Genomic DNA, 9,651 nt, shown 5'->3' with positions numbered 1-9,651 from the left:
CAGCAGAGCAGACACCCATCTCAAAATTGACCAGAGAATGCAAATGGGAATAAAAATCTTCACGAACATATCTGAATATGATAACTGTCTGGCAACAGTGCTTAAGAAAAAGGGAAAAATTTAAAAGAAGAAACCTAACTGAAATGAAACCAGGAAGAGATAAAGTTTAGCATATTACAAATCGGTAAGTCCATATTCAGAATTAAGAGTCCCATGTGGGTATGAATATAAAGTAAAAGATATCTGAGCAGATATGTCTGGGTATCTTTTTCAAGATGACATTACTTTATTCACTCAACATTTAGAATGTGCCTATCATGAGAAAAGATAAATTATTTCTTCTTGTTAGATTGTAATGTGGAAACGATGGCATTTGTCCGGGGTCTCAATGAGGAACCAAAATCTTTGTGCAGGAGAAAGACAGAAGATGATAATGTTAAAATAACAGCCCTTTCCATCCTGTGGGCAAGTAAAATTGATCCTGTTTTGGTGACTGTCTCAACCATGTCTGGGGAAGCTACCTTCTATGCTCAAGGTTGATCCTTTCTGCCAATAGAGCTGACCCAATCCTGACATCCATTGACTGATTTTCTAGCTGTGCTTGCTTCTGAATTATCTAAAGCTATGCCTTATGGCTCAGGATTGTGCAACTCAGACTCCCATCAGCATTTGCTCCTGCTTTTCCTGAAGCTGAACTTAGAACAAAGCAGGTACTCAGATAGTGTGCCATACCCTACTTTTCATACACGCCTCATCCAGCACATGAGAATTATAAACATTGTGATTTCAGTGATCACAGAGGGGCTGTGTTCTAGGACCAAGTTGTTGTTTGCATTGATCTTGTCACTTGGTATTCACCAAAGTGTAAAGAATCTGGTGTCATGGAAATGCAGATGAAGAGAGAAAATGACTGTGTTATAGATGCTTGGCTTAATATGGAATTTACTAAATATTTGTAAAGGTAACTTGCAAACTAAAAAATTGTATACAAATGTAATAGCATTCCAGTCACATTATTAGTCTGTTGGCCTTGAGTCGATTGACATAGACCCTGAGTTGATTTTCTCTCTCATTTTCAGGGATGGCATTATTAGATAAGACACATATCTCTACGAAGTATTCACATAAGTTATACCTAAACCCTGACAGCCACAGGTGGAATTTCGTCACTGCAACTTCAAAGCATATTTGACTCACTGAGGACTAATTTACTAAGGTGGTAGTTGATAAAATCAGCATAGATGCTATCTTAACTGGACCACTCTCTAACATCAGTGAAGGGAGAAAGAGCTACGTGTGGATTCCAGTCACAAGCTCACAGAATGTTGACGGGACTTGTGAGACCATCTGGCTGGCAGGTCCCAACATGGGACTTATATAGCTTCACATATTTTCTAAAAAATATGAGAGAAATTGGACATTTTCCATACAATAATACTATACACAGTCACAAAAATAAGTTTCTTTTATTTTACTTGGAATATGTGATAGAAGAAAATAAAAAACGATTTTTTTGTGAATTGTGATCAATTATTAACTAATTTATTAATTGGTTTTGAAACAAATCAAGTTACTAATTAAAAAAAAATCTACTTGTCTCCTATCTTGCCCTTGTCCTAATCCATTCTCTATGCTGCTAACATTATGACATTCTATGAAGCTCTGATCAAGAGTTTCCTTATTTATATATCATATCCTATTAAAGATTCTCATTTGCTTAAGGGACAAAGTCCAATCTCCTTATCAGAATATACAAGACATTCATTGGCCAAGCCCCAGCCTATCTTTGCAGCTACATTTTTCATCTAGCTTCTCATTTCCTTCTACCCACTCATCCACCTACTCTTCTCAACCTCAAACCACACAAAACTGCATGACTTGCAGTTCCTCAAAAATGCCGGGATATTTCATGCTGTCTTGCCTTTGCATACCTTGCCTTTTCTGCCAGGAGTGCTTTTTCCATCTTTGTTTTCCTAGCAAACAAACACCTACTCGTCTTTCAAAATCCAGCTCTTGGGTTATCTTTCCTATGAAGAGTTTCCAGAACCTTCTTCCCTGAACATCTACAGCAGTGGAATTATCACTCTCCCATTTATGGTGTGCATATCATGTCACATTTAACACAAGCCACACACCCTTACTTACAGGTCTGCTCTTGCACTTGCATTCCACTCTAACCCCCTTCCCACCACTGTCTTTATTCTTCAGAAAATATAACATAATTATCTTTGGATCCCCAGTACTCATTCACTGACGTTGTGTTGTGCAAGCAAGGACAAAGGTATAGAAGGAGAGTAGCAAGGAAACAAAAACAGAAAGTCCTATCAATTCTATTCAAAAATATATTTCACACCAACAACATCTGGACACCTCAGCTGCTGGCAGCCTCACCAGAGCCACTCTTACCTGGACTTCTGCAATAGCTTCTCTTTCTCTGGTCTTTTTGCTTCCACTTTTGCCTTGTTTGGCCCATCCTACTTATAGCTACCAGAATAACCATTCCGAAAAGTAAATCAGGTCATGTTATTTCTATGATAAAATTTTCCAAGACTGCATATTAAAAAACAAACAAGCAAACAAAAAATATCTTCATATGCTGTCTCACCTTTTCAATCTCATCTTACATGGTGGTTCTCCTAACCCAGTCCCATCCAGCCACACTGTTCTTATTCATTTCCACCAAGATATCAGGTTTCCTGTGTCAGAGCTGTTTTACTTAACGTGTCAAGAATATCTTTCCCCAAATCTTCATATGGCTGCTTCCCTCACATGCTTCAGAAACAAGTTCAAATATAACTTCCTAAAAGTAGTTCTTCCTGACCACCCTGGTACAGCCTCCATTCCATTCTAAATACTAGAATTGTCTAAATAGAACTTACTACTGTCTAAGGTTATCTTTTATTGTTCACTTTATTGCATTATGTCCCCCACTGGTAGAATAAAGAAGATCTCTGTTGTTCAACACTCGATCCAAGGCTTAACAGTTATGTTTTCCAAAGCAATCAAGGGCCTAAGTTCCAATTTAAGCAAAAATATATTCCAGACTCATCCTGCTTAGCCTTAGATGTGCTTCACAGTCCTGGTACCAAGAGATCACAGTATAAAGATATTGGAGTTTTTCAAATGTAAAAAGATAAAAGATCGGTGATCCATTGAGGTGCTGAGCCTATCAGTTCTCCTGAAGACTGACCAGTTTGCAACAGTAGCTCTTCATGAAGCCTACGGCTTTCACCACAGAATGGAGTTAAAAGCTGCCTCTGATTTCTGCTAGTAAATAAATGAAATAGAAGAATAGAATGTTCCAACTGGAAGAGCCCAGTCGTCATCTGGTCCAGTTTTCTCCACAGCTATTCAGTAGTGGAGCTTGGACTCAGGGTTCTAGTCTCCCACTCAAGGGCTAGACTCATTATCCTACACCACCCCTCTGATGTGCATGTGTATCGTTCCATGTCCAAACAGGGATTATAAACGCAGGCTGTTGTTAACTGATGAGAAGCATGTGTTAGTGTACAATGCAGCTGTGAAGAAACTGCACATTTTCTCCTGGGAAAAATAATATTATGCCTCTAGGCAAGCAAGCACATATAAGTGTATTTACCTAGAACTCAGTCAAAGTATAATATTAATAGCATTACAGCACCCAATCACCATTTGTACAAGTAACACTACAGGAAACTGCACAAGATTTTAATTCATTGAACTGAAAACACCTCTGCACCAGCTCTGCAAACAAGAAACACCCCAAAGAGGTTTCTGCTGTTTCTCCACAGTGAAGGTACATCACATAAAACAATATATTTGCTAGAATGGAAAGTACAGCGTGTCCAAAGAGGTGGGAAAATATATTTAAATAGGGTTGCTGTCAAGGTATGATCACTGACAGAATAATAGTTGATTGTTTTTATACTTAAGTATTACTAAAATAAATGCTAAAGTTCTCCTTAATAAGTAATATTGAGTAGATAATATACACAGTCTTTACTATTTCAGCTTTTGTATATGTGATAAGCAGAATATTGCCTCCCCACACACACTATATATCCCAGTCTTAACCCCCAGAATTTGTGACTATGTTGCCTTACATGGCAAAAGAGAGTTTGTAGAGGTGACTAAGGTTAAGAACTTTGAGATGTGGGAACATCCAGGATTATCCACAGGGACACTTTTATAATCACTTGAGTCCTTAAAAGCTATTCTCAGTTCTAGTCAGAGAAGGAGACGGGGCTTTGGAAACAGGGTCAAAGAGTTGAGATGTAGAAAGGACTCTGCCCATGGAGGCTGGCTTTGAAAATGTTGGAAGGGGGCCACCAGCCAAGGAGTGCATTTGGCCTAAGCGGCTGGAAAGGAAAAGGAAACAAACTCTCTCCTAGGAAGGAAGCCTCAAGGAAGGACCCTAGCCCTGCCTACCCAATGGTTTTAGCCCAAGGAGACCCCGGTCAGACTTCTGACCTACAGAACTGTAAGATAATAAATTTGTATTGCTTTAAGCCAGTAAATTTGTGGTAATTTATTTTGGTAGTGATAAAAAAAACAAATACTGTATTTGTTTAGAAATATTTTTTTCACTGACTATAAATCAGATATCAACTACGACCTCCTTGCCTCTTACAATTAAGAGGACAGAAACAAATCCCCAGTCCACTGATTGTAAGAGCCAGTCTTTCCCCAAAATTTGAATGGATTTTAAGGCTAAGGGTGGTTCTCATGGTCATCTCCACCTATGCCTATTAAAACAATTCAGTTTAGGAATATTTCATCATTTATCCCAGATGTCCCATTTTTATACATAATATTTACTTATTGTCCTATATTTCCACAAAATATTTTGAATTAAATTTATTAAAGACAGAAAATGTATGCTACAGAAACACAAACCACCTAAAATCAAATGTTTTTCAAACAAAAAAATTTCTTTATCTTTTCTTCAACTGAATTTTCAGAATCTAGTCATGTTCCTTTTCTCTCAAATCCTATTCCAGAGTAGAATGGGACCTTTTGTGCTAATTATTTTACAAGTGTCATCTTACTGGGCTCTCTCATCCCCAACCAGTTAGTTTATCAAGAGTTTTCTGTAACAAAACATTTCTTCCTCAAGGGCTGCAACTAATATAATTCATTTGTCACCTTTCTACGTAAACTTTGACTATTTAATCCCCTTCTATAATCTCTGTAAGGAAATATTCTCCCTTCCCCACTGTTCCCCACCTATATACAGTGGCAAGTATTTTATGGCCATTGATCAAACTAGACAACCATTAAATTTCACTAGCATGATGACCCCCTTTCTCACGAAACAGTGAATAAAAACGGGATTTTTTAACTCTAAGCTTTTTATCACATTGATTTCCTGTTGTTTTAACCTCATATACCAAAAACAAATGTTGTCTATATTAATTGCCAACATAAAATTATACAGCATTTGATTCATAAAGCAACTCATTACTGATTGACAGGAAAAAGAGGGAGCTTGACTGACTATTAAGTATGTGCCAAGCATTTTGCAGGGGTTATCTAATTTAATAAACACCATGGATAAAAATTATCTAATATTTGATACTACAAACCAGCACAGCACATGTATTTTCTCATTTATGAATAAATCTATAAGGTAGATACTCATAATATGGATAAAGAATGCAAGGAATAGAAAAGTTATTTTCCTCGTGGCAAAAAAGACGTGAAGCCAAGGGATGCTTGACCCAGAAATAATCTTTCCATCCTATAGGTTCTAATACTGTACAATCAAGTTACAGGAAAACACACTGCAGTTCCAAAAATTCAAACAACTTTCTTAGAGCCCCACAACTAACGGGCCGAGGACTAGCTTTCCATACAGCAACCAAAGTTCACGCACTTCCCACTACTCTCATAACGTGCAAAGGTTAAGTACTTGCAGCTTCAAGCAGACAACATTTTGACTAAAATATAATCACATTTTCCCTCCTTAGTTTTGATGCTAAGATAGCCAAAAGAAATATGATACGTAAAATAATATTTTGGAGAGGTATAATTTTATAGAAAGAGTGAAAACTTTGTAGTGAAAAAGACACGGCTTCATATTTAATGTTTATTAGGTCGGCGCAAAAATAATTGTGGTTTCTGCAATTATTTTTAACCTTTTAAAGCGCAATTACTTTGGCACCAACCTAATACATAGGATAGTTATGGAAGATGCACAGACAATGAAGAAGTCTTGAGTCTAAGCAAACAAAAGTATATCTGGGAGAAGAGGGTAAAACTAGGCATTTTTCACAAATGCAGCTTATAGTTTTAGAATTCTCTTTAGTAGATCAATGTATTAATCACTAAAATAACGTTAAAGATATTTTTAATGTAAAGTACCTAGCACTGTAAATGGCACAGAGTTTGCACTAAATAAATGGTCTTTTCCTTTTCTTTTCTTTTTGAAACTGTTTATTTTCCATCAACCTTATTTCTATTTTCTGTTTAAGAGTTTGTGAAAGAACAGTTTAAGACTACTCAGTGGTTGTTCCTACCTATTCCGTGGCCTGAGCAGCAGGAGCTGAGGACCAGTCTTCAGAGACAGGCTGAGGCTGATCTTCCATAGGAAACGGCTGAGTAGCACAGAGGGCACCTGCACGCCTTCAGACCAGTCAGGCTGAGCAGCAGTGAACTCAGGAGCTGGGGCAGTCCATTCGCCCTGAAATCCCTCCTTTTCAGCAGCGGCCTGCTGTTCCTTTCCAATCTCATCAGGATCTCTGTAGAAGTAGAGAACAGGCATGACCTCCCCAAGTGCTCACGGGAGATGGTGCCACGCATGCGCAGGACTTCCCGGGCCAGCATCCCCACATCAGAGCCACTGAATGAGCTCCCTCGTTGTTACAAGTGAGTGTCCACATAGCACAGAGGAGAGTCTGTGTTACACAGAGCAGTGGGCTGCAGGTTAACATAAGATGCTTCTGTGAGAGGCCGGTGGTCAGCCCTGGCATCGGTAACAACCAGAAGTCTCGGCTCCCAGAAGGCTGCCTGGATCTGGTTAGTGAAGGTCCCAGGAGTAAAACGACCAGCAATAGGAGTGGCTCAGGGGCAGCAGCAAACTGCAGCACAGCTCGCTGGCCGGTATTCCTGACGATACGACACTGACATCAGCCGCGTTTTCAATGGCAACAATGGCATGAGCTTCCAACAGAAGCTTCTCACAGGTTCTCTTTAGATTTATTATGTAGATGCCATCACTTTTCCTTTTGTAGATGTACTGTTCCATTTGGAAGTCAAGGTTGGTGCTGTCTAAGTGGATTCCTGCTGCAAAGAATTTGAGGACATCCTCCTTTATTTGCAGGACATCAAGGGCTCTGAACATTGTGAAAGGTTCCATTTAAGTTCCAAAGGGAACCCAAAACATTGCCACACCTGTCTCTGATTAGCGCAGAAAGCACCTCTTTTTACTCAAAGAGGGGAAATGCCTCCAATATCAACAGGATGCAAAACTCCCGAGAAATAATTGTTTTAAAGCCAAATAATGCCCTCACTTCACAGATGCTGCTGCTTATTAAAAGCTCGGTATTTAATAGTTTTCTTTCCATAGTTTTAAAAAGAAGTGATATTTTTAAGAAGTAAAGTTAAGAATGTAAAAGATGCACTTTTTTTTTACTTAAGACTCCATATGAACTTAACTTGGCTTAATAGAGCTAGCTTATAAAATTTATATAACAAGAAATATTTTAATTGCAGACAAATTAATCTGAACTTCAAGTTTTAAGATGTATATTTAGTCTATAATATTTTGTAGCTCCTATAAAAACACTAACCAAAATAAAATACGAAACTAAAAACACAAATAAAAATGCAGGTTTAGTATGTCCAATTATCACAAGATTTTTCATATACACAAAATGAAAAATTGCTCTAATTGTCAGGCTATTTATGAGACATTTGCTGAGTTGCTTGGTTCTTAGAACAGATTTTCTCCAATCTGGTAGGAAAGAATGGTAAAGATAGAAAAACAGGGCAATAGGGTATATTTGGCTCATTAAAAAGAAAAATCACCGCTCTATTTAACTAAGTTGAGTTAGAGGTACTTTCAGAAAGAAAACAGAAAGGACAAAATATGCTTCTTTAAAAAAATTTTCCAAGACACTGCATGTTTATAAAGTACTTGAAAAAACATGAAGAATAGTAAAGAATTTAATCTTATTTATTAGACATATAACATGTGGCCAGTGACCCTAATTATGAAATAACCAATCCATGTTGATTCCTAAAGTGATAGTCTTTTAAAGACTAGGCAACATCTAGTGTTTTTGTTTATTCAACAAATGTTTATTGAATATTTTCAAAGTATAAGGTACTATATTAGGTTGGTGCAAAAGTAATTGTGGTGTAAAAGGTTAAAAATAATTGCAAAACAACAATTACTTTTGCACCAACCAAATAGTAAGTGCTTTGAGTGATATAATAACACACCATATCCAGTCTCTCACCACAATCACTGTTGTGCGGGGTATCATGCAGGGTTTCAAGTCCGCTCCCCACATAAGAACGCAGAATATGGTGAGACCAAAAAGGAACACCCACGGAGCCATAGATAGGGGAGTCATCTCGCTATAGTCTCGCTGGTGGCAGGGTTGGGGAAACAGGAGCCACACAATCAGCAACCCTCACTCCGCCGCTTGCTAGCTCAGCCACCATCTTGCTAACCCCAATTCTCTGCTAGCGTAGCCATGGCAGCTAATTAGTGGCCAATGGCTCACTGGTTATAGCTGACGGCCAACTAGCCACAGCTGATGGCCATCCAATCACAGTTGATGGCCATTTACTACCTGAGCCAGCACCTTTCCACGTGAGGTCGAGAGCCTGGAAACTGTTCTCCTGGCTCTGTCCCCACAATCACCATCAAAATCAAAAGAATAGGACATTATTTCTGCTAAAATGCAACTTAAAGCCTAATGTGGCAGACAAGACATGCAAAAATAATTGTAACAAAAGGCAGTATTTGAAAGGTGTCTAATGACTACAACAAATATGCTTCAATAGATGCTCAAAAGAAGGATGTAGCTAGATGAACAAAGAAAGATAACTGGAGAACAAGATATGAGGCAAAGTATCAATCCTGCCATGGACTTCATCACTTACCACTTCCTATGATATGATGGAAAATCTTAGGTTGCAGAGTATGATGTAGCTAGGTTTGAATGCTGGCTCTGTTACCACTACCTGTGCAAGTGTGGGATAATTTCTTATCTTTTGTGGACCCACTTCCTTATTTGTAAAGTGGAGGTTAACAATATTGTGGGGACAGAGCCAGGAGTGCAGTTTCCAGGCTCTCGGCCTCACATGGAAAGGTGCTGGCTCGGGTAGTAGATGGCCATCAGCTGTGGCTAGTTGGCCATCAGCTGTACCCAGTGAGCCATTGGCCACTAATATAACTGCTGTGACTACGAGAAATGGGGGCTAGCAAAAAAAAAAAAAAAAAATGGGAGCTAGCAAGAAGATGGTGGCTGAGCTAGCAAGAGGGGATTGCAGAGAGGCAGATGCCAACAGTGAGACTATAGTGGTATGACTCCCCTATCTATGGCTCCATGGGTGTTCCTATTTGGCCTCACCATGTCCTGTGTTCTTATGTGGGGAGCGGGACTAGAGACCTCAGAAGAGACCCCGCTGGCCACGCTGCACGACAAATGGTGCAGCAAG

At 38.8% G+C, this 9,651-nt stretch overlaps 1 pseudogene; it reads right to left on the bottom strand.

Moving 5' to 3' along the window:
- Nucleotides 1–6,476: 6,476 nt before the first annotated feature.
- LOC109453740 (small ribosomal subunit protein uS2) lies at nucleotides 6,477–7,321 on the bottom strand (annotated as a pseudogene).
- Nucleotides 7,322–9,651: the final 2,330 nt, after the last annotated feature.

This window comes from Rhinolophus sinicus, linkage group LG02 (assembly GCF_036562045.2).
Source record: "Rhinolophus sinicus isolate RSC01 linkage group LG02, ASM3656204v1, whole genome shotgun sequence".
Taxonomy (NCBI): domain Eukaryota; kingdom Metazoa; phylum Chordata; class Mammalia; order Chiroptera; family Rhinolophidae; genus Rhinolophus; species Rhinolophus sinicus.
Note: the sequence above shows the minus strand (reverse complement) of the source record. Positions and strands in the feature narration are given on the sequence as shown.